This window comes from Hermetia illucens, chromosome 5 (genome assembly GCF_905115235.1).
Source record: "Hermetia illucens chromosome 5, iHerIll2.2.curated.20191125, whole genome shotgun sequence".
Classification (NCBI taxonomy): domain Eukaryota; kingdom Metazoa; phylum Arthropoda; class Insecta; order Diptera; family Stratiomyidae; genus Hermetia; species Hermetia illucens.
In genome coordinates this window covers 78079656-78104799 of record NC_051853.1, presented here as the reverse complement: position 1 = coordinate 78104799, position 25144 = coordinate 78079656, and the positions used below count along the sequence as shown (strand labels likewise).

Sequence of the window (25144 nt, the reverse complement as noted above, 5' to 3'; positions counted from 1 at the left end):
GAGGATCGTACCTCTTGCATTTACATCAGCATCACGGATCACTTTCTTGAGGGCCAGGTTAAAGAGGACGCATGATCCCTTTGTCGTAGACCGTTGTTGATGTCGAATGGTCTTGAGAGTGATCCTGCTGCTTTTATCTGGCCTCGCACATTGGTCAGGGTCAGCCTAGTCAGTCTTATTAATTTCGTCGGGATACCGAATTCCCTCATGGCCGTGTACAGTTTTACCCTGGCTATGCTATCATAGGCGGCTTTAAAGTCGATGAACAGATGGTGCAACTGTTGTCCATATTCCAACAGTTTTTCCATTGCCTGCCGCAGAGAGAAAATCTGATCTGTGATGGCCCACAAAATTTCCTAGCCCTTAAAATATGCTTCATTAACCAGATTTGCTAAACATATTTTGGACTTTTCTTTGACCGAAATTTATAAACGCTATATACTGGGCGATTCTACCCGGACTTTTGTCCTAAGATAATTTCAATTATTCGCATGATTCTCCGGCACCTTGTGAATTAATGGTCTTCTGATATCGAAGTTTCTTAAGGTTCTCCCAATTTTTCACAACACATCGGCCATTTCGTAGCACCTCTTCTAAGGTAAGTAATATTTTGGACTTACTCTTTTCAAATTCGATTCTGGATTGAATTTGTCGAATATTTTGTTTACCTGTTACTCTCAATTCGCGTCTTCCCACATCAAATCATGGTGTTCACTCTTGAAAGGTAGAAGCCATTGTTCAGTCTCTTTTGAGCTTGAAACGTTAATTGGAATTTCAAGTAGATTTACGTCTAGCCGCATTCAGTGATATCATCCTTCTGGGGCAAGTGTCACTATGTAGATTCATACTAGAAAGATGATGACAAAATTAATTTCTTCCAGCTTTTCTTCTCTACAGTAATCCTTGAAAGAGTTTAAAATAAATACGCTATTTCCATTGGATTTCCATTGGTACGATTCCCAAACACCATAGATTACTATTTAAGGTGATTTACAATCTTCATAGATTTCGTAAATGTTGTGGGATATAATGAAACAGGGTGGACTACTATAAAAAAAATGTGCTATTTTTTTTTTCTTAGCCGCAACCATAAATCTTATGTGGACAATGTGATACGTATGCATTGGATGCTCCCTCGACGATTACCTACTTTGTCGTGACGAGGAAGTTCAGTAAGGAAGATCTTCTAGGGAAGCAGAGGTGAAACCTGTAGCTAAGCGGTAATCAAAACCGCAAGCCAAAGTGTGATTGCCGTGCCGAGGCATGAATGGTCACAGGCGTTCAGATGAAGACATGCACTGTGAATTTTAAATACCGTGCGACCCTCAATTTCAACCCCCGGGTTGTGCCAATGTTGGGGGAAAAGTATCCTCCAGCCATCAAGGGCAAACCAAAGCGGTAGCGGTCTTCTGAAGATCTCAACTGTTCAGCCCAAAAGGCACGGCTAGCAACGGCCAAGTCTTCATTCGCAGCCAGGAGGAAACTAACTAAAGACGACATTTTCGCAAGGGATTAACCCTCGGTATATACTGTAAAATGTTACGGCTAAACATTACCGATGAAAATACCATCGAGAATGTACTTCTCTTCCCTCAACAGTGTTTGGGAACGTGCGCTACTACCCACGTGCCTAAAGTAACCTCAACACGTCCACCTGGACATTGTTAGGCAGCCAAGCAGGAAAAAAAGCGGATAGACCGGAAATTTTCTTTAATGTCTACATTATTGGACTAAATTTTAAAAAGGTTCAGGAACAAACGGGAGTGTCGGGACGTGCAGTCCATGGTATCTTCATCTGAAGCGTAGATGAGGTACCAAATTTCTTAAATAAATTTGCAGCATTGTAAAGTGGCCACTATATCTACCAGTGATCAGATCAAAAGCTGCGAAACATTCGCATACCTCATACAAGGACCAGGAGTTGCTGAAGGGAAAGTTAGGTGCTTATACTTCTGACATGCTGAATTACTGTATGTCAACGCTATCTTAGTTAACGATCTATTCGACAGCGACATCACAATGGTCAAAATGACCATAAAAGACAACAGGCAGATAAGGAAATTCTTTGGTGCTCTACTTTTCACATGACACAGGCGAAGTTGATATCCGGGAAGTTCCCAAAATCAATGCAAGAGAATCGAGACCACCACTAATGGAAACCAAACAGCAGATCCTCAATTAGGAGTTACCGAACCCCATTATTTCAACGTGATCAGGCGAAAGATCATCGACATCATAGTGGCAACTCTTCCATTGCAACTCTTGTAGAGCGGAAAGTATCAAATGATATCACGCTCTCGAATGACAACCTCATTGACTATGTAATGGGCATGAATCCAACTCCAAACACTCCATTTCGGAATCCACACAAGACAGATTGGGCGAATTTCAAAATAGAGCTGAGTGCACGAGTTGTGGTCAAATCCATTATTAGAAACGAGAAAATAACCTAAATAACCACAACTAGTACGAGCAAAGCCTTTGAAGAGAGCTGCCCCCTCAAGACACCAAAGAAGGGTAAAATACCCCGGCAGAACTCCAATTTAACAAACCAGAAGAGAAGAGCAACGGTGCTCCTCAATCGAGCGCTGATGTCTTATTAAGTACTGACTGGAATCGGTACAAAGGGGCTCAGAAAAAAGAGTTTAAGATCGTCTAAACGATCATCATGGAAACGCCTTTGTGAAAGGACTAATTCTCTTGAGGCAATCTCAAGTCTGAAGCAGATGCAGAAGCTATCTACATTTACAAAGAGGGAGGTTCACAGAAAGCGATGAGGAAACAGCAAACCGTTTGCTTGAAGTGCAATTCCCAGGCAGCATCCAAAATCTAATCTCGGGGCTGACAAGTGCATACAGCCTTCAACCGAGAGATGGGAATCTGGCATGCAAAGTATTATAGTATCACTAGAGCGAATAAAACGCGCATTTAACTCGTTTCATAGATACAAGTCCGCAGGTCCGGATGCCATCATTCCTGCTCTACTAGAGGGAATGGATGCCCTGCATCTATATATTCAAAATAAAAATCTTGCATGTCTAGTACGCGCTTATATTCCTATTAACTGGCCTGATGTGATACTGGCAATTCACTATAAACAAAATGCCTACCAGAAGAACAGATCCACGGAGGCTGCACTTCATGTTGTTAATCAGTTGGATTCACATGCTGGAGTGGAGGAAATTCGCAAATTGATCGGGCAAAAGTCTATTCAGGTGGGATATCTTAGAGACTGCCCACAGGGAGGGATTCTACTACCTCTGTTATGACTTTTAATTCCGGGAGGACCCTAGGTCTTTGCTTAAGCATTTGGTGGCGATCTTGCCGTAATAATTATCGGGCATTTTGAGGACTGCTTGAAGGCAACTCTATAAATAATCCACAGTTGGTGCATCCGTAACGGACTCACGGTGAACACTAGGGAAATTACACTCACCTTATCAGGGGCGGAAACCCAGCTGGTGAAAACAGTCAAATATTTAGAACTACATCTCGACTTCAAACATGGAAGCACCATATCTAAGAACAATATCAGAAATTCTGTAGATTACTCTCATGTTGCAGGATTGCGATAGGTAAGACCTGGAAGCCCTCACCACCACGGATTCATTGGATGTATACATCCATAATAAAACACATTTTGATGTATGCGTGCATGGTCTGGTGGCCCAGACTAAATCTTGCTAACAGGAGTAAGCTGCTGACATAGATTCAGAGTTGTGGTTGCCTAGATATTACTGGAGCAATTAATAGTACACCCCTACCTCCATTCATTTGACGTGAAACGGAGACCAGCTGATGACACATACGGGCTTGATAGGATTGGCGCGTGGAAAGGCGGCCAATGGAAATTACTTAACAAACATCAAATGGTTTTGATGCCTGCCGAACATATGGTTTCCATATTCATATTTGAAAAGACATACTCCGTCGTAACATTGCGGATTTTGTTAAAACGAACCCATGGCTCTTGAACCAGAAATATATAGGGACAGTCCTGCAACTTTGCTAGTAAATAGAAAGAGGGTTTAGCATGCTGCAGGCTAATCTGAATTGCTCTTATGTTTGTAGACATAAGTATAGTCTAAAAATGGAAACTGCCGCTAACTGAAAAGTTTGTTACATTCAGTGTAGCTTGTCCTCACCGAAAGTTCGGCTTTTTTGCGTTCGATTTCTCTGGATATCCCCTCACTTGGTGGTGTAGCAACGCCTCACTCTCAAGAAACTTCACCTACTTTCACAGTGTCTTCTATTGTCGCTGGCTGGGAGCCCTCCCAGATTCACGATCTCCGGGTTGCATGGATCTATTTCCGCATATCGGAATTAGACCAGTTCTGTCCACATCATCAGCTTCCCTTTCTTCTGCTTTTCTTGGTAGAGACGGAGGGTAAGGTTCTGACAGGTGAGCCTGTAGTCCCTTCTCTTTTGTGGCTGAAGTTTCCTTCTGCCGAGCCATCCTCTCCTGTTTTTTGGAAGAGGCCGGCCGTAGTTAGGTTTCCAATTCATCTCTTTATGAGAGTTGCTATACTATCTTTTCGGGCTGACAGCATAGTAAACACCGAGGGCAGGTTTTCCACTGAAGTGAGAAACCTGTTTTCCACAGATTTTTGAACTTTGTTAGGCCTCCAAAATCCAACTTCTTTGGCATGGACCAGTTCTGTTCTAAACGCATCGCGAAGAATGTCTTATAAGTGGTACTTAGCAATTTGATGCCGCTAAAAATGCTATATATATATTCTGGATTTTGAGCAGTTCATGGAAATACTCAACCATATGGTCGGAAATTATATTTTCCTTCTTGGTTCCAACAAGATGAGCAACAAGGAGCACATACCTTCATCCTGTATATATTTTGCGGTATGCGGCATTGTTCCATTCCGTTGCTAGCTTACATTCATCGTCGATCCAGCTCATACAAAGCCTGTTTGTGACTGGATCCAAATATGTTTGTGGCCGTACCAGTGATAACGTTCAGGTGGTTGCGAAAACCATTAGGAAGATTATTTGTCCATTAGCTATCGATTTCGTGGGCTTCTGTTAACTGCAGTTACGTATTACGGCACCCGCTTCCCTCCTATAGATGTTACGAAGGACTTTGTTACGGACGCCTTAATTGTTCATTTCGAATGTCAGCGGTGATTCGAGGTAACGTAATTTGAGCTCAGAGCACCATATCGACGAGGTAGTGAGCCGAGCTATATGACGGCGTTTAATTAAGACAGGATCAGTTTGGTTGAAAGTTGCTCCATCTGGCGAAGTCCACACTTGTTTTTGGATGTTGTTCTGTCCAAATCAGGTTCTTCTGGAAACGATTACGCGTAACACTGCTAATTGAAAAATCCACAGTTCGTTGATCATTGGTAGTTTTGTGCAAAGCTATGGGAGCCGACGTACCGCCTGAATACGGGCTCCTTCCCTACTTGATTGTTAAAATCCAAGTATATTTTGATATCATACCATCAAAAAAGTGCGGAAATCCCCTTTTTTCCCTAGCTATATCTATCCTTTCGCACACATCTTCTAGCGGACCAGTTCACCAACTCAAAGAGTTATTCGGTTTAGCATTCTCTATTAGTTCGGAAAATCGAGTTCCTACTCGAAATCAATCAAGACCCTTACAATAGCCTGCCTACTTGACAAAAGGAAAACTATTGACTCTACATGGCATACGAACTTGCCTATAAACTAAACAACATCATTCACTAACTTTAGAAGGTGGAAATCTCAAAAAAGCTCAAGAACAACTTCCCCCTCCTTATACCAATCGACCTAGAAGTTTTCTAATTTTTTACAGCGGATATCCCGAAATTAGTTCCACACTCAACCCAATCAAGATCCATCAATATGCCGATGATTTCATCGTTTACACCACCACAAGCGACATAGTATTTAGACATCTGAATTCGTATTTAGGCAACCTCTACTGATGCTCCACCAAGTTTAAACTAGCATCTTTAGAGGGAAAATGAAGATGAAACCGAAAATGATTTCTGACATCAGAAACCTTTCCTTAAGAATCCTTTCCTTATTTACCTTGAAATCATTATAAATTCAAACATATCCAAAACCTTTTGCATAAGCCAATAAGCCTTGCAAACTTACTCTTCGAATCATTATACTCCATTTTAAGCTTTAACTCCACTCCATCAAAAGTCAAGATTTCCTGCTGTAATTAATTAATCCGAAATCTAATCATTTTCAGTTTCATGTTCTAAACTAGCACCTCTCTTCATATTGAAAACGTCGATGATACAACAGGCATCGATTCCTCTCTGGCTAGATACCCGGTGAAATTACTTCAGAGGTGTTCATTGCACCCTAACACCTTCGTTGCTCTTGCCAGGAGATTGGTATCAGCGAGATAAACCTCCACCGCTCGAACCAATTCTCACAAATCCTCCTTAAAAAGACTGAAAATATCGACAGGGAAGGTAAGTCTATTCCCTTGTACTTTCCGCCATCCAATAGACACCTTCCATCCCTAATCTCTTTCCCATCCGTATCCTTAACTTCCCTCCCCTCTCCATCCCTATTTTTGAATTTATCGACAGTAATAGTTTGTGGTGGAATGAGAGAAGCAATCGTTAGGATAGCAGTGGCGAATCTGGTAGAACTTTTTTAAGGTTTTTTTGTAAAATAAAATCGGTTCGATTCAATTCGGTTTACTATCAGGGTTACGAATTGTTTTGCCGTAATGCTTTGAGCTGTCAATTCTTGTATCGTTAACTGCTCCGAAGAAAATTCTCGAGAAAATACCCCCTTTTGAAGCACCAATGAGTAATATGCGTAATTTGGTGAAACACCAACTAAAGCTTAGCTAAGTCAATCATCCCCAGCAGCCTCCGTAGGGCAAAATAAAAAGGCTTGAAGTGTGGGATGAACAATTCCTTATTTAAAACATTCTCTTAAATATAGTTTTTGTGCCTATTAATATTCGTACAATGCACCTAGATTGACCTGCATAGATTGCAAATGCGCTCACAGATTTCCATGCAGGTACCGCCGGTAATTGATTTCTGTGTATCTTACGTTTGCACAAAAGTTAAGTATAATATTATGGCCGAGGTTTGCCTATTTATTACGCGTACTTTACTCAAACCTGTTTGTTCTATTGGTGTGAAATTCAATGGAAATTTTGGAGCTGTGAACTTGCAGTGAATAACAACTTTCTACGCTGAGTTTAATGGAAATTTCAACATTATTCACGAATATTATGATGCCAGTGTTACATTAAAGTGGAAAGTCTGACATACTAAGGACCCATTACAGGGCCGTAGAGAGGAAGTGCGGGCCCGGGATACAAGTTGGGAGCAATCGGGTCCCGGGGTGAAAATTATACGAGCCTGGTGAGGAATATCAATTTCATTTTCAGGTCGCCGAGAAAACTGGGTGACTGCTTTCACCTCCTCTTATCAGGCATGGGCCCATACATGTGTGTGTGTGTGTGTGTGTGTGGTGGGGAGAAGCTACAGCTTCTGAGCACTCAGGCCGTGTTGGCCCATTGTACTCGCGTCCCCCGTCTAACGGAATATTCCGGATTCGTTAACGTATCGTAGGATTTCCGTTAGTGGATGTGATGCTACCCGTCGTAATTGGAGAACATCGGCACCAAAGATTTGATGCCTGATGCGTCCATAGGCGGGGCATTCACATAGGAAATGCTCCGTGGATTCCGCTTCCTCATTACAGGAGGGACACGTATCATCTTCGGTAATTCCTATTCTGAACATATGCCCAGCTAGTGAATTATGGCCTGTCAGAATGCCCACAATACACCTGCAAGTCCTCCTGCTTTTCGACAGGATAAACTTTGCGGTACGTATGTTGGGTTCTAGCAGGAAAAGTTTGGTGTGTCGAGCAGCATTAAGGCTCTGCCACCTGTCATTATGGGAAACTTGTTCCCAGTTTTTGAAAACAGATTTAGCCAATGCTACTGATACCCCAATTGCTGGCTCCGGTCCCGGCATAGGGGAGATTGACCCCTCTTTCGCTAAAGCGTCCGAGATTTCATTTCCTTCTATGCCACAGTGACCAGGTACCCAGAGTAGTACCGTATTGAATCTAGACATAGAATTCAAACGGTTTCTGCATTCCTGAACGATTTTCGAGGTGATCAAAGGACTGCTCAACGCCCTCAGTGCAGCTTGACTGTCACTGCAGGTTGCGATGCGCCTGCCCTTCAACCGCTCGTCAATCACCCAGTTTGCCACCCTTAGGATCGCATAAACTTCGGCTTGAAAAACCGTTGCATATTGTCCCAAAGGAAAAGCCCACTTCTCGTTTTTATTCGAGAGGTAGACTCCGGCTCCAGAACCCTCTTCTGTTTTTGAGCCATCCGTGTAGAAGACTTCCGTATATCCCTCCACGCATTCCTCTGGGTCTTCCCAGTCCTCTCTACGCTTCAGGGTAACTACATATCTTCTACCAAACAGATGTATGGGGACACGAGAATCGGAAGGCATTGTAAGAACTGGATTCAGTCCTCCCAGTAACTCTTCCAATGCTCTGTGCCCCCCACATCCGTTGTTTTCCCATAGATCTAATCGAATTAGCCTATGAGCTGCTCTCATTGCACTGCTTTGAATAAATATATCCAGGGGCTGCAAATTGAGTAGTGCATTCAGAGCTGCGCCGGATGTCGTGCTCATGGCACCAGTGATACCCAGACAAACAGTTCTTTGCAGTGCAGCTAGTTTACGGTGAAAACCTTTTTGTCTCACTTTAACCCACCACACTACGGATGCATATACGAACATCGGCCTAATGATGGCAACGTATATCCACATTACCACATGAGGTCTGAGTCCCCATGTCGAGGCAAAGGTCCGTCTGCACAGCCCATAAGCTGTGAGAGCTCGTTTCATCTTTACCTCTACATGTTTGTTCCAAAGAAGTTTTTTATCTAGAGTAACCCCCAGGTATTTCACTTCTTCGGAGAGTTGAAGGGTAGTACTCCTCATCTCAGGGAGGCAAAGTCCATCCAGTTTTCTCCTTTTTGTGAATAAAACCATTGTGGTTTTATTTGGATTAACTGACAAACCATGTCTAAGGCACCAGCTGTCTATCAAATCAACGGCACGCTGTATATTCCTACACACCGTTCCAAGATCCCGATCAACAGCAAGTACAGCCACGTCATCAGCATAAGCTTGAGCGTGTATTGGCAAATTTTGCAGTTCACATAGCAGTGAGTCGATCAGCATACTCCACAGAAGCGGCGAAAGCACACCTCCTTGGGGGCAGCCCTTCGTTGCCTCCGTAGTCAGGTAGCGATCGACCCCTACCTCAGCGCACAGCAATCTTTGCGTTAGCATAGCATGGATCCACTTAATTAAAGCATCATCAACACCATGCGCTCTGGCGGCATCACAAAGTTTTTGAAAAGGCGCACAGTCAAAAGCCCCTTCAATGTCCACAAACACCCCCATCGCGTACTCACCATTCAAAGTTGCATCCTCTATCTTTGTGACCAAAGAATGAAGAGCAGACTCACAGGACTTTCCACGTTGGTAAGCATGTTGGTTTTCACTAAGTGGGTGTGACCTAAGTGCCTTTCCACGAATGTGACGCTCCACCAGTCTCTCCAAACCTTTCAGCAAGAATGAAGTCAAGCTGATCTGTCTGAAGTTCTTTGGATTAGAATAGTCATCTTTCCCAGGTTTCGGTATGAAAACTACTTTAACCTGTTGCCAAGAAGAAGGCACGTAGCCCAGAGCAAGACATCCTCGAAAAATATTTGTTAGAGGTCGCTCTAAATGCTCCATACCCTCCTTTAGCATTGCCGGATAGATGCCATCCATGCCAGGTGCTTTGAAATGTTCAAAGGACAGTATCGCAGCTCTCACCTTTTCAAGGGTAACAACCGCTTTCGCAGTGTTCCAGTTCCTCTTGCAACACTTGCGTGTTGAAGGGGTTGCAAGAACCGTCAACTCTCCCCCTACCACTTCTCTCACCCGTTCCCCCGGGTGGTGTACTTCCAGGAGGGTCTGTACTGAGTCCAGTCTGGAGTTCGTGAAAGTACCGTCGGGTTTTCTAAGAGAATCCAACTTGGCCGACTCATCCCTTTTGAGGACTCTGCACAGCCTTGAAGTCTCCCTTTCGCCTTCCAGTTCCTCACATACATAGATTGAGTTGATATCGTCTGCAATGCCTTCCAACATCAGGGTTGCTTTCACTGGTTCTACACCCCTGATCCAGCGGCCTCTATGCCACGAGTTACGGTCCACCGAGCCTGCGATTCCGTTTCGCTCCATCGCGACTACTACGGGACAATATCGGTAGCCTCTTCTGCAAGTTACGAATCGGAACACAGCCGCCCCACTTTTTGACATCGTTCCTGTTCCTGTTTCAAGGTGACTTATCCACGCGAAGTTGACGTACTCGGCAACAATTCTTTTTGGCCTGAAGGTGTGTTCATCAAGCCATACAAGCGCTCCCATTCGCGGGCAAATTTCAAGGCAACCCGCCTGCCTCGCCGAGCTATATAACTAGATCCATGTTTACTGTTCGTCTGTTTTATCAGAACGTTAGGGGTTTAAGAACCAAGCTGTATCTCTGAAACCTGGCTGGACTATACCATATTAAACTCCGAGCTCCCCAAAGGGTACTCTACTTTCCGCTGTGAAAGGGACCGGGGTGTATCTCGTAAGTCAACCGGCGGTAGGGTCCTAACTGCAATAAAATATACACACCCCGCCGAACTTGTCTTCTCCTTCTCTGGCTTTCCTTTTGATTGTGTTGGTCGTTATGCCTCCCTGCCCAACTTCCTCCCGTTCATTGTATCTTGTGTATATGTCCCCTGTGCTTGCCCTTCTCACCTGTATGAAGAATTGTTTGACATATTGTCTGAACTCCTTACTGTCAGATTCCCTTCCCTCCCTTTCTTCCTTTGCGCAGATTTTAACCTCCCCATGCTCCACTGGCCTAATCATCCTACAGCCTTGCAGTTCCTTCTAATAACCTCTCCTATTCTACCCTTCCACTTTCTTCCTTTAATGAACGTTTGCTCTGCCCTGAATTTCAATACTACCAAAAACTCCTTGGGCCGCACTTTCGATCTCTTCCTTTCCAACCACATACCCGAATGTTAAAACTGACGCTCACCACACCTCGCTTGAATTTGAAGCGGAGCTCCCTCGTTCAAAGCCCAAAGCCAAACGTAAATTCACTAAGTTCAACTTCCGCAAAGCCAATTTTGACGGTTTGAACTCAGCTTTAACGTCTTTCAACTGGGCCCATATATTAAGCAACTCATCGTCTGATCAAGCTCTAAAGACCTTTTACATTATCCTGTCCGATCTCGGTAATTCTTATTAACATTCGCCTGAAACATACACTGCGGAATAAGTTTCGGGCTTCTAAAAATGACGCCGACCTTGCTCACTTTAAGGCTATTCGCGCTACCGTGAAATCAATGGTCAGAAGAGCTCATAAAAGGTGCTTATTGAGCGTCAAAGCCGCCCTTGCCCGCGGTAACTTGAAACCCTTTTGGTCTCACGCTCGCAATTCTCGTAATCCCACTCAGTCTCTCCCTTCTTCTATCAGTTTCGCCGACTCCACTGCCAACTCCCCACAATAATCCTGCGACCTACTCTGCGCCTACTTCTCTCCAGTGTTTTCTCCCTCGAGCCCTCCACCTTCTACACTTCTCATTACTGCAGACTGCTCCAAATCTCTGGCCATTCGTCTCCTTACGCCTTCCTTGGTTGATTTCCTCATTGGTAATTTTGACCCCAATCTTGGACCTGGCCCGATGCGCTTCCTAACCTCTTCATCCTTAACTTAGAAAACACATTTCCCTCCCCCTGAGTATAATCTACAACAAAAGTCTAGATGAATGCTACTTTCTTCGTCTCTGGAAAGATACCCTTATCATCCCTATCCTCAAGAGCGGAGATCCTTCTCTTGCTGTGAACTACCGCCCTGTTTCTCTTCTCTCCTCTCGCTCCAAAATCCTCGGAAGATACCTCAACGACAGGTTGACCCGACACTTCGGCCACCTCATTGTCAAAGGGCAGCATGGTTTCGTTAAACGTAGACATACGGCTTCAAACCTTTTGGTCTTTACCAACTTTGTTACTAAATGCTTGAAATCACGACAGGAGGTACATGCTATTTATACCGATTTCTCCAAAGCCTTTGATACCGTTGACCATAACATTCTCCTCTCTAAACTCTCTTTACTAGACTTCCCTCCCTCTGTCATCTCCTGGTTTTCCTCCTATCTCTCATACCGTTTCTTTTAGCAAAAGAACCTTCCACGGGTTGATTATCCGTCACGACTCAGCATCCTCAATCAGAGATTCAAAGTATTCCCTGCTATGGCTTTTGGCTTTCGAAAATGGCTTACGATTGAATTTTGGAATGTGCACACGCTCATCGAACACGATTTTGGGGCACTTCTTTCGAACCTGAACGAGAATTCCAACGATGAAACTTGAACATGACCGTAAACGAAGTGACATTGTGGGACTCTGGAGAATATTCCTCTCACCTTGCAGCGCTGCGTTTTCGTACTTTAGAAAGTCATGAGGTAGCAAACCTGAATCCAGTGTCAGACTGCTACTGACCACAATCGCAATACACTCTTAATTTGAGAGACAGAATCTTAGTTGCAGGATTCCGGTCCAGGTTAGGTAGTATCACAATTGTGCAGTGCTGCACTTTGGATATTTTCTTTGAGCAGCTACACGCAGTTCACAAGAAGTGTGATGGGAGATCTGCCAAGGTGTCTTTTAAAAACAACGACGTGTGATGAGGGCGCACGGTGTTGGTGCTGATAACAACAATAGTAAAAGTTTTTCAGACTTTCCCAACGTTCACTACCTTCTCATCGGCAGCAAACTGTTTGCACGGAGAGCTTGCCACAAATCAATAAAGTTTTTGCTGACCAGCAACAAATACCTTATCAGATCCACTATATTACGATGAATGAAGCTAGTTTCCACATAAATGCTATACAGATAATGGTAGAGCTACCTTTCCAAAACATCATTTTTTATGCGAGTTGAGGGAATCATCAAACCCTTCCTGGAATACCTTGGCTTTCCGACTGTTTGGTACCATGAATGCGTGAATCAGAAAAGCTGACAATTATATTACTAACTATACCATACAATGTTATCCTCTATCTCAGAATGACGGACAAGTGAGCCGCCCTAGAAATAGAAGACGTTGGTTTGGTATGTGCGTTTTTCAGAAAGTAGTTCAAAAATGAGTTTGAGTTTGAGAGATCTAAATACTATTACATTATCTGTCATTAGTCCGTTTATGGAATGTGCGCCAGTAAACTTTACTTTCAATATGTTAACCTCATACTGCATTGGTTTTGGTTCTAACCATGAAATCATTCCTGAACGCGGGGAAAGTTGACGTCTAACATTTCAATTTTGATATGATTCTCATTAAAAGCGCATTTGTGCATTCTGGGGTTCCTTTGCTCTTTACTTTCGAGCGAAAATCATCTTTTTGTACCTTTTCTAGATGCATCATACGCCCAAGGATTTGCAGCTGATCAAGTGCCAAAACTTACAAGTGGACATGAACGACTCGATGATGGTTGGAACATTCCACTTTCTAACATGTTAGATATCGCCTTCTGTTCGTAGTTAAGTCCAAAATTAATAGACCATTAGCTTAATCCCACCTACAATTTTATTTTATTATGTATATATATATTTCGGGAGTAACTTACTCCCTTCATCAAAGCTTTGTACTGATGAAGGGAGTAAGTTGCTCCCGAAATATATATATACATAATAAAATAAAATTGTAGTTGGGATTAAGCTAATGGTCTATTAATATTCCACTTTCTGTTCTTAATGGAAATTAAATTACGGCGGTCAAAGGATAATATAGGTTCCAGGGCGAAACGTGGATTGGTATCCATGATGGAAGATAAAAGTTGGGAAACGCCTACTGACCCAACACCAGCAGCTCTACTACCAAACCCTATGTCCACCTCCACGTTGTGATCGCCGGGTGTTCCTTCTTAATGGAAAACTGCAGATGAAGGAGGATGAAAGCGAATCTCCCGCGCCTAAAAACGGGACAAATTGTACCAACTGGTCTTTCAAGTTGGCCGTTGGGTAGAACTGGCTATCCTACACGGAAACCGATGTTACGAAGCCATAGAAGGAGCCTCAGACAGGATGGACTTTAAAACAACGAACTCGGCAACGAAATCGGAATATTTGGGCATTTTCTCATGGAACGTGCACTTCCTCTACAGACCGAATGCTGCTCAGTAGCTGGCCGATACCCTGTCCTAATATAAGGCTGATGTAACAGTGCTGCAAGAGCCACTACACCATATATTCTAGTGGCCATCCAGTAAACTATGTGCTCGGAATAGATTTCTTAGTCAGCCAAAAACTGAAACCTACTGATATCGGCTGATATCGGCTTTGCGAGACAAACTTAGAAATATGGGTTTCATAAACTTTCACGCCCGTACAGTGGAGACTGCAGAGTCGGAGAAACATACCTTCTCCGAGGCAGTTCAGCGGATCATCGAAGCCTGTCCCAGGTATGATATGAAAATCATACTTTGAGGTTTCAACAGTCGAGTAAACCCGTATTTAGGCGATACGTTGGCCCCCGTAACTTACATAGGGATACCAATGATAACGGAATGCGGATTATTCAATTAGCAGTATCGCACGAAATGGTTGTTTGAAGTATCCGGTTTGCGCGGAAAGCGGTCCACAAACATATGTGACTCTCTCCAGATGGGACCACTTTCAACAAAATTGACCACACGCTGATTGAACGCCGCCACCTCTCAACCAATATAGACTCGGATCACTACCTCGTTAGCATGGTGCTCCGGGCTCGAATAACAACACCGCTTCGAATCCCCTTTGGCAATTAGGTGAGATTGAATACTGAAACAATTCACAGGGCAGCCCTCCGCGACACCTATAAGGGGAGAATGGATGCCGCAATAACCTGAATAACAATAACTGAAGACGACGGACAAATGCTGCCACCAGCAAGCATGGAAAAAACAGTCCGTGCAAGCCGATGGAATTACAACCGAACTTGGCGATCAACTACCCTAAGCTGTTTATCAACTGATGCTCAAGGAGTGGGACAGCGAATCAATGCCTGACGATTGGCAATGAGGCACTATCTGTCCCTTACATAAAAAGGGGGAAATCACACATTGCAGCAATTATAGTGGTATTACGTTGCTGAGTATTATCTATAAGATATTCTTCACTATCTTGCAAGGCCGGATAGCCCCATACACCCAGAATATCATTGGCTCATACCAAAGAGGCTTCACTTCAGGCAAATCAGCAACAGATCAGATTTTTTTTCTGCGGCAAGTGATGGAAAAACTGTTGGAATATAGACATCAGTTGCACCATTTTTCCATCTACTTTAAAACCGGCTATGATAGCATCGCCAGGGTAAAACTGTACATGGTCATGTGAGAATTCGATATTTCGACTAAATTGAAAAAACTGATTAGACTGACCTGGAGCAATGTGGGGAGCCAGATATCACTCTCGAGACCATTCGATATCAATAACGGTCCAAGACAAGGGGATGCCCTGGAGTAACTCGCGATGCAGATGTGAATGCGAGAGGCACCATCCTCTTCAAGTCAACCCAATTGCTGGCCAACGCTGACGATATTGACATTATGGGAAGAACAACCCGAGATATGCAGTCTACCTTGGATAGAGCAGGCGGCTGCACATTTATGAAGGGAAGACGAAGTACATTGAGGCAACGTCATCGCTAAAAACGAAAGAACGAACAACATCGAATCGCACTGGTCAAACGAAAATAATGAAGATAGGAGACTACAACTTTGAGAAACTCTTCTCCTATCTAGGGTCGAAAATCACAACCGATAGCAGCGATGACAATGAAATCCGCGCACTGTTTCGTTCCGAACCTCTCACCATAGGTTCAAAACTCTTTCTATCATATGATCCTGCCAGTCCTAATGTATTCGTCGGACACCTGGGTACAAAAAAAATGCGGACTCTTTGCCGTGTTCGAAAGAAGAATCCTCCGAAGGATTTTTGGCCGCCTACATGAGGATGAATGATTCCTTAGCCTACATAAAGATGAAATCTATGAGTGATACCATGACCGTCTGGTTGTGGATAAAATCCGGCTGAACAGGTTGTGGTGGGCGGGTCACTTAATCCGTAATATGAGGCAAACCCTGCCTGAGATGGAGCGATGGCGTAGGTCAGGACGCCAAATGGTTTTTAGGGTTATCGAACTGGTGGACCTACGGGTAAAACAAAGTTCTTACTAAGGCAGGCCTAGACCGGATGCCAGCTGTTGCGTCGTTAGTGGTGATGATGAATGGAAATAATATTACTTATGTCAAAAGCGTTCGTAAAGCCATTGCGATTGACGGTCTCACCGTGGAATGATTCGTCGCGGTCCCTACGGAATTTGGAAAACTGCTACTCCACTTTAGTATGTTGGTTGAAAAGCTAGAATTTTAACCAGGGGAAGCAGATGGAGGAGGGAGTGTGGACTCTCCACGTCATAGAAAAATTAAAGGATTCAGAATCAAATTAAAAAAACACCGCGACAACTTGGCGAACAAAGAACAAATTAGTTTGGGCCTTAAATTTACTACGCCCCGTCAACACCCTGTTAATCATATTGAAATAATTTGCGGAAATCAGCCTCACGGCGTGCGAATTCTCTGTTTTCTCCGTTCTCTGGTGCCAATGTACAGCACTTTCCTCACATCACATCATCGATTCCAGCAATTGTAGCAAAGGGTTCAATCTCGTTATATGTAGATATTTTCCATGAAAGGAGTTCCAATGTTGTTGAAGTTTTCGAGCAGCAGGGTAGGGAATACCTTGTGCTGTTTCCCGGGACGGCTTTCGTTCCAAACGCGAGGGAATCAGTGTCGTCCCCGTGGGGACCGTTTTTTGTCCCACTTGTAGCTCATTTTCACTTGCATTGGACTGAAGATTCTAAGGTAGAGTAGGGACCCCACGGACCGAGACTCATTAACATGAGACATGAAGAGCATCGATTGAAGAGATGATCATATAAAGACATTTAAAATTTTTGATAATAACAGAAAAGCATCCCTCACCCCGCCCCCCACTTTCACTTGCCTGGCTAGTACAGATTTATTTAGTTGTTCTTTTAATTTTTTGGGATAGTTCTTCCTTTGTGGTCGATCATGGTTAAACTAGATGGTCGTTCCAGCAATTCCACATTCCATGAATTCAGGAGGGGGGGGGGGACTTTAAGCTGTGGACTAGGGGTTAGAGACAATAGTTTGGTATTATATTTCGTGCACTTTAAAGTAACTACTGTGCATATTCCTTTAGCGCATTATGTGCTTCAGTTCTTTCAATTCATTCTGCCTCATCCTGAAAAGATGAATCATGCATCTTGTTCTTTTTGTAACTATCTGTAGTTAGCTTAACGACAATTATGACTACACAACTTGGGATAGATCCAATTCGCAGTTTGCCAATGTTAAAGCTGCTGCTCTAAAATTGAACTTTTACTTTTTTTCATCTCTTTCAGGATTTTCATCACCTTCTGCAGTAACCCTAATTTATCTAAACTTATCACATTCCCTATCAAAATGAATTTTGTTCTGCCAATTATACCCATGGTGTTATCTCCACTTACCCTTAATTTAATGGATATTTTCTTGGCTTACATTATTTTACTTAGATTGTTGTTGACAAATTACGTTAAAAGTGACCTGTCAAAGCACTCGTCACGTTTCATTTCCAAACCTAATCACATTCAAACATAATTGCATTTCGAATCTACCTAGGTACCTTAGAAATAATTTATTCCTCACAATAAGAATTAAATGTAATTTATTTTCCGCTAATTACTTGTTATAATTACTTTTCCTCGTGGCTTTTCTTCCAACTATTCCTCTCTTTTCTGTTTTTTCATTTCTAATATGGCTTATGAGTGGCTAATAAGTGGTGGTTGATTCAGAGTCTAATAATCATTAGATCCGAGAAAGCTAACAGTGACCATGAACCTCTGTTCAATTTCCACCAAGAATCAGACTTTTTTCGGAAGCCGGGGGTTTTCCCTAATATATATTAATAATGAATATGAGGGCGAATTGCTATGGCGGTGGCATTGGTTGTGAAGAAATTAATCAACAGAAGGAAGGAGCACGAAGTTTAGACACCGTGGTCAGATCATTATGACTAAGGGGCTATTCGAAATGTGTTCTTGGTATGGCCTTGTCCTTAGTTTCATTCCGCTTAGGGCCAAATCAGGTTCGATGTTGAAGATCCTTTAACCTAGAATAAGTAAGTAAGAGTAAATCTTTTAACACAGGCAGTTGTTGTAAATACCGCCGAAGATGTATTTATCTGAACCATACGGGGAAATAATATTGACTATATAAACATAGAACAAAATTTAGGTTGGTCTTCTTCCACTTCAATTCAACATGTAATAAATGTCAATGCCAAGGGTGACTTAAATGACTGTCCGGATTGACTATGGTCAACAACGAGGGCCGAGCTTTCCCAAAAATCAGAAAAGCAGCCTGCAACTTCACAGAGTGTCCCATCGTCCCTGAGGCGTTTGCATTCCTTTGTGCCACCAGGCTCAACAGTGTAAGGAGATCAAAAGGATCAAAGTTCCCGGGATTTCACACGGCGGTATCGTAGTTCGAACACGCCACGTTCGCTATCATTTGTAGCGGTCAATAAAGCCTTCAATCCCTTCCGTTCATCGATCTGCTTCCCTGATTTCGCAGTCAACCAGATCTTGTGACGCCCTTCGGCACGCGGCTGACTACTCAAAGGTTATTTGAGATGATAATGTTCATCGATATTCTCAGGGGGGTTACCCAGGGTATTTGCCGTGCCGCATCTCCCTCTATCGGATGACAGTTGAATGTTATAAGCTGCCGATGTTGAACTTGGGGTGACCCAACTCTCCAACCCCGTGATCCCTTTCAAGGCTGTTATGAGCGCTTGTCTTGTTACGCATAACCAGGGGACAATTTCAAAATCTAGTGTTTATCCCTGGAAAATCTGACTGTTCGTAAGGTGTTGGTCTGTGCTCGAACAATATGGTATCAATGAGGAAGTAGTGTAAGCTTCAGAAATCCTCCCCCCCCCCCATTAAAGGTTCGAGCAACATTCTGTCTAAGCCCACCTTGGTATTCAGATCACCGATTACGATCACAATGTCACCTTTAGATAGCCTCTCCTGAACTGCATGTAATTGCACGTAGACACTGACCAACGCTTGATGAAATCTCACCTTCAGATCCCATTACTTAGAATTTAGTCTGACAATTGCAGGCGAACACTGTGTAATACAAAGACGGAATCCTTGGAAAACGGACTGGACAAAATTCAATGAACTGCTCGGGGACAAAGTGGAGCTCCCCAGGGATCTAAGGACTCCATTGGTGATAGAAGATCAATTGGAAACTTTGAATCACCCACTTTTAGAGGGCTTTAAAGAGGCTTGTCCTTTTTCTCGAGGACAACGCGGTGAAACAGTTCCATAAGGGAACCGAGAATTGCAAAGACTTAGGAAATCAACCAGATGACTTCTGAATCGTGCTTAACAAAGCAATAAGAATGAAGGTTGGTTAAATTTCCGGACCGCACTCCCCTCCTTTAGAGCATACTATGACGAACTGGAAGGTGAAACGGACACTTCCAGGTTGGGCAGAGTCCTTAATAAGGATGAGTGGCCAAGTTGGACTCTCTTGGAAAATCAAATGGTACTTTCACGAACTCCAGACTTGAGTCTATATAGACTCTTTAGGAAGTACAGCACCCGGGAGAATAGGTATCAGAAGTGGGCGAAAGTGAATTGGCGGCCTCTGCAAACCTTTCAGCAGGAAGGTGTCAGAAGGGGTCAGAGCATTGAAAGAGCTATAGGGAGAACTAAATCCAGTTTTCACAATTTTTTTTTTAATTTTCGGATCCCCATACATCTGTTTGTTAACAAGTATGAAAAGTGGGACGAACCACAAGAATGCGTATCAGAATATACTGGCGTCTTCTACACCGATGGCTCAAAAACAGAACAGGGTTCAGGACCAGGAGTCAACTTCTTGAATAAAAACGAGAAGTGGGCGTTTCCCTTAGGACAATATACAGCGGTCTTTCGAGCTGAAGTGTATGCGATCCTAAGGGCGGCATTTTGAATAATTACCGAGCGGTTGAACGGCAACCGCATCGCAATCTGTAGCGATAGTCAAGCTGCATTGAGGGCATTGAGCAGTCTTTTAATAATAATAATAATCGTTGGCGCAACAATCCATATTGGATCGGGGCCTTGAAGTGTGTTAGAGCACTTCATTCAAGACCGTAACGGTACACTACAGTATACTGTAGGAGGCAATGTGGTCAGCATTGCGCTCGCCCGAAGTTATTACCCTGATCTGACTCTGGTTCATTCACTGATTTGAGCAGTCCTTTGATCACTTAAAAATCATTCAGAACTGTTAAATTGATTCAAATCTGTGATTGTGGTGTAGAGGGAAATGAAATGTCGGAGGCTTTAGCAAACGAGCAACTTCCCCCGTGCCCGGACCGGAACACGCAATTAGGATGTCAATAGCATTGACTAATGCTGCTAGCAAAAACTGGGAACAAGCTTCCCATAATGACAGGTGGTTGGGCCTTAATGCTGCTAAACACACGAAACTTTTCCTGTCAGAATCAAACAAATACATTGCAAAGTTTATCCTGTCGAAAACCGGGAAAATTGTGGGCATTCTGATAGGCCATAATTCACTAGTTGGGCACATGTTCAGAATAGGATTCGTCCAAGATGATACGTATTCATCCTGTACTGAGGAATGTCTGACAGATATCGCATTTGGTGCTGATGAGCTACATTTACTAACGGAAATCCTGCGATACATAAACGAATCTGGGATATTCCGTTAGACGACTAGAGTCTAAGTGCTCAGAGGTTTTTCCTCTCCCCCACCTCAAATACACAAACAGACACCAAAGAGACTCCAATACTCATCTGGGGTAAGCGAAATCGGCATGCGATTGTTGGCAGCCAATAGAGCCTATTTCAGTTTACATGAACTATCTAGGTCGAAATGTTCCCATAGGGTCAAAATTCTTGTTGTACAAGACTCCACATGTATTCCTTGCAGACTTGGGTTCTTAACAAGAAATATTCCAAACTCTTATCCGCGTTCGTATATAAAGACAAAATTTATAAGTGATACAATACCCGTCCAGTTGTAAATAAATTTCGACTGAAGAGGATGGGGGAGGAGAGTCAATGAATCCATATGCGTGAGGATGATCTAGTCCGAGGAGTCTATAAGAGCAATATCTATGGTACAGAAAAAATATGACTTAGTCCTTGTCCCAGAAGGCGTAATGGCATAGGTGAGGTTCAGGCAGCTGTTATGGATATTAAATTGCGGGCCCTCGGCACAAAAATGGAATGTTTGCGGTTGATGACCATTACGATGATTGCCTATCATTTCTCACTTTTCTCGCCACACCTTCACCTTCCCCTTCGGTTTCCATCGAATCTCTATTTCATTTGTCTTAATTTTTGTTTCTTCATTGTTTTCTATCTCTTCTGTTTAGTTCTTCTACGTTTATCATTCGTTCTGCTGATTTTTATAAATTGTGTAGATCCTCGACAAAAACTTGAATCATCATCATCATCATCATCAACGGTACAACCGCCGGCATCCGGTCTAGGCCTGTCTTAACAAGGAACTGCAGACATCTCGCTTTTGCGCCGAGATCCACCAATTCAATTTCTCCAATAGCTGTCTGGCGTCCTGACCTATGCCGTCGCTCAATCTCAGGCAGGGTCTGCCTCGTCTTCTTCTTCTACCATGGATATTACCCTTATAGTCTTTCCGGGCTGGATACTTCTCATCCATACGGATTAAGTGACCCGCCTACTGCAACCTGTTGAGTCGGATTTTATCCACGACCAGACGGCCGTGGCTACGGAATCATCCACCCTCATGTAGGGGACTAAAAATTATTCGGAGGGTTCTTGTCTCGAACGCGGCCAAGAGTTCGCAGTTTTTTTTGCTAAGAATCCAGGCTTCCGAGGAATACATCAGGACTGATAAGATCATTGTCTTGTACAGTAAGAGCTTTAACCCTATGGTGAGACGTTCCGAGCGAAACAATTTTTGTATACTGAAATAGGCTATGTCGGCTGCCAACAACCGTGTGCGGATTTCATCCTCATTGCTGCTACCGGTTGTGATTTTCGACCCTAGATAGGAGAAATTTTCAACGGTGTCAAAGTCGTAGTCTCCTATGTTTATTGTTTTCGTTTAACCAGTGCGATTCGATGTTTTTCGTTCTTTCGGTTTCGGTGTTGGCGCTGACACCATGTACTACCCAAGATCTGGCACCGCTTGCTCGATCTGGATGAAGGTATACTATACATCTCGGGTTTTACTTTCCATGATGTCAATATCGTCAGTGTAGGCCAGTAGTTGGGTGGACTTGAAGAGGATGGTGCCTCTCGCCTTTACATCGGCCTCGCGAATCACTTTCTTTAAAGCCAGGGACGCATGATAGGGCATACCCTTGTAGTAGATCGTTGTTGATGTTGAATAGTCTCGAGAGTGGTCCTGCTACTTTTATCTGGCCTCGCACATTGGCCAGGGTCAGCCTAATCAGTCTTATCATTTTCATCGGGATACAGAATTCTCTCATGGCCGTGTACAGTTTTACTCTAGCTATGCTGTCATAGGTAGCTTTAAAATCGACGAAAAGATAGTGCGACTGATGTCCATATTCCAACAGTTTTTTCATCGCTTGCCGCAGAGAGAAAATCTGATCTGTTGCTGATTTGCCTAGAGTGAACCCTTTTTGGTATGGGCCAATGATGTTCTTGGCGTATGGAGCTGCCCTAGCAAGATAGTGGAAAATATCTTATAGATAGTACTCGGCAACGTGATACCTCAATAATTGCTACACTGCGTGATATCCCCTTTTTATATATGAGGCTAATAGTGCCCCGTTGCCAATTGCCAGACATTGATTCGCTGTCCCAGTTGATGAACCGGTTGGTGGCTGTAATTCCATCGGCTTTTGGCGACTTTTGAGTTTTAAGCCGATGAATTGCGCGGACTGTTTCTTCTTGGTGGAGTATTTGTCGGTCTTCTTCAATTGACGGGACCTCCAGCTCGCCGATATTTTAATTGTTGAGCAGTTCATCAAAGTGCTCAACCCATCGTTCCAATGTGGCCATTCTGTCGAAAATCAGATTTCCCTTTTTGTCTCGGCAGGATGAGCATCGCGGTGTATAAGGCTTCATCCTGCTGACTTGATGGTAAAACTTGGGCGACTGGTGCAGTTGCTTCCTGTACTTTTCTAGTTCACAGAGCTGTTGGTTATCCCAGACTTCCTTTTTCTATCTGTAAAGTCGCTTCTCCGCTCACCGAAGTTCGTGATAAGTCTGGTCAATTTGGTTGAAAGTGGTCCCATCTGGAGAGGCCCACGTATGTATCTGGACAACTTTTCGCGTCAACCAGACACTTTCAACAATCATTTCCTGCGATACTGCTAACTGAGTAACCCGCAGTTCGTAATTATTGGTATCCCTATGTAAGCTATGGGAGCCGACGTATCGCCTGAATACGGGCTCCTTCCCTACTTGACTGTTGAAATCTCCAAGCATGATTTTGGTATCATACCAGGGACAGGCTTCGAGGGTCTGCTCAATTGCATCGTAGCAGGTATCATTCTTCGACTCTGCAGTCTCCTTTGTACGGGCGTGAACGTTAATGAGGCTTATATTTGTAAGTTTGTCTCACAAACGCAGAATGCATAGTCTTTCGATTATAATTTCAAAGCCGATAACAGCAGGTTTCATTTTTTGGCTGAATAAGAAACCTACTCCGAGCACATAGTTTACTGGATGGTCACTATAATATATGGTGTAGCGACGCTTCTCCAAGGAACCCGTCTCTGTTCAACGCATCTCTTGCAACACTGTTACATCAGCCTTATATTTGGACAGGGTATCGACTTGCTGCTGAGCAGTATTCGGTCTGATCAGGAAGCGCACGTTCCATGAGAAAATGCGCAAATCGTTATTCCATTGTCGTTGCAGGGTTCGTCGTTTTGAAATTCATCCTGTCCGAGGCTTCTATCGTGGGTTCGTAACTTTCGTTTTCCGTGCTGGTTTGTCAACTCTACCCAACCCTCAACCTGGAGGGCCAGTTTTGTCCCATTTTTAGGCGCGGGGGACTCGCCTTCATCCTTCTCCGTCTGCAGTTTTTCATGAAGAAAGAACTTCGAGCGACCACCGAGTGGAGGTGTAGATTGGGTTTGGTAGTAGAGCTTTTGGTGTTGGTCAGCAGGCGTTTTCTAGGTTTTATGCTACATCGTGGGTACCAATTCACGTTTCGGCCTTGGACCTTTACTAGCCTTTGACCGCCTTCTTGAATCATCTCGTGCAAATCTGTGAACTTCTAAAAGTCGACCTGCTGGACTTCCAATTTGGTTCAGTTGGTCGTTTAAGCCCTGCACTGCTCCGTTCTCCTCTCTTCTAAATACATCACATTGTAGCTATAACATCCTCTGTCGGGGGAAATTAAACAAGTAGACAAGTAGGCGGTTTAGGGAACGAGTGAAGTTTTCTAAACTGATTCAACCGAATCATAACCACAATTGTAATAAAAGGATCGGATTACGGAAGTGTACTCGAGAGCATTACGGACGAAGCAGTTATAAAGAATGATAATGATAAGATTGTTTAACACAAAATCATCATAAGAAGGTATTTTTTTTTGGGTGTGCAGCAACACATAATGAAAGGATTTATTTTGCCAATCATTCTCTTCTGTCTTTTCCTGTCTCAAAACCGTTCAGTATTCTTTCGATATCTCATTTATAATAAACAAAAATTTTAATTTCACGGACTGTAGATCCGTAACTCCTAGGAGAGAGTTTGTTTTTACTGTATGAATATATCATAAAGCCGTCCTAGGATAATAGTCTGCTTCCTGAAGGAACCAGGTGCTCCTTCAATAATTCTTCGTAGCGTGAAATAGAGTCATTCGCAAGAGTGCTCATCTCTTCCGCGAAAATGTGTGACGTATTTGAAATGTCATTGATGTTTCTGTCTAGAAATTGTTTGTTCCTTTTCCCATATTCAGTTACCTCCACTTTGAATG

At 43.4% G+C, this 25144-nt stretch overlaps 1 protein-coding gene across 5 annotated transcripts in view; it reads left to right on the top strand.

Moving 5' to 3' along the window:
• LOC119657361 (otoferlin-like) overlaps window positions 1-25144 on the top strand; it is a 375508-nt gene that overhangs the window by 79260 nt on the left and 271104 nt on the right. The window contains exon 1 of one of the 5 annotated variants that reach the window (XM_038064238.1): window positions 6416-6431. The exons of the other annotated variants lie outside the window; for them this stretch is intronic. The gene's annotated coding sequence lies outside the window, so the exon portion shown is untranslated. Of the gene's footprint in view, window positions 1-6415; window positions 6432-25144 lie in introns of those variants that run through there. 5 annotated transcript variants of the gene reach the window in all.